Raw genomic sequence first — 1,205 nt, 5'->3', positions numbered from 1 at the left:
CCAATAAGGAATTTAAACGGGGGTGTTTCAAAGTGCATCTTTGAAGTCGGAGGGGAGGTACTCTTATGCATACAACACAAATCCAGCAAACTAAAGACACTAAACTGTAAGTGGCAAGCCACACGTGACAGTCGACTTCACACATCCTGGGTGCTATTTTTGAGTCAACACAATTCGGGAAAAATATGGGGATTATACCCACACAAATAGATAAAGAAGTTTGTGCGATAAAGCCAACAGGGGTAGGACAAACTATCCGACGGACACGTTCACATAACTTGAAATTAAAAAACATGTCAACTCCTCCAGAACAAGCCATGAAGGGCCAACGGTACCGAGCGGCCGCCGTGTCATCCTCAGAACACAGGCGTCATTGGATGCGGATATGGAGGGGCATGTGAATCCATGGAGGGAAGGCCATATGTCAGTTTCCGAGACCGGAGCCGCTATTTCTAAATCAAGTTGCTCCTCAGTTTGCCTCACGAGGTCTGAATGCACCCCGCTGACCAACAACGCTCGCCAGACCGGATGGTCACCCATCCAAGTGCTAGCCCAGCCCGACAGCGCTTAACTTCGGTAATCTGACGGGAACCGGTGTTACCACTGCAGCAAGGCCGTTGGCTTAAAAAACATGTACATATATAAATATTAATTTTAAATTTAGGTTAAGGAAGTAAACTACAGCGAAAAAAGTAAGAAAAAACAAATATAGGAGGAACTACAGCAGACTATGAGCTACCTATACCTATATCTACATACATATTCCGCAATCCACCGTATGGCACGCGGCAGAGAGTGCCTTGTACCACTTCTAATCATATCCTTTCCTGTCCCACTCGCTAACAGAGCGAGGAAAAAAAGACGAGCTAAGATGCCTCTGTATGAGTCATAATTTCTCGTATCTTATCTCCGCGGTCTTTATGCGCTACTTAGCTACTGTTGGAGACAGCAGAATCGTTCTGCAGTCAGGTTCAGATGTCAGTTCTCTAAATTTTCTCAGTAGTGTTCCTCGAGAAGAACATCGCCTTCCCTCCAGGGATTCCCATTTGAGTTCCCGAAGCACTTCAGTAACATTGCATGTTGTTCGAACCTACTAGTAATAAATCTAGCAGCCCGTCTCTGAATTGCTTCGCCCTCTTTCTTTAATCTGAGCTGTTATGGTTCTCAAACACTTGAGCTGTACTCAAAAATAGATCGCAGATAGC

The 1,205-nt window shown here is 45.1% G+C and overlaps 1 pseudogene; it reads right to left on the bottom strand.

Annotated features, from left to right (window-relative positions):
* Positions 1 to 504: 504 nt before the first annotated feature.
* Positions 505 to 622, bottom strand: LOC126417880 (5S ribosomal RNA; annotated as a pseudogene).
* Between the last annotated feature and the right edge of the window lie 583 nt (positions 623 to 1,205).

This window comes from Schistocerca serialis, chromosome 8, assembly GCF_023864345.2.
Source record: "Schistocerca serialis cubense isolate TAMUIC-IGC-003099 chromosome 8, iqSchSeri2.2, whole genome shotgun sequence".
Classification (NCBI taxonomy): domain Eukaryota; kingdom Metazoa; phylum Arthropoda; class Insecta; order Orthoptera; family Acrididae; genus Schistocerca; species Schistocerca serialis.
This window is presented reverse-complemented; position numbering and strand designations above follow the sequence as displayed.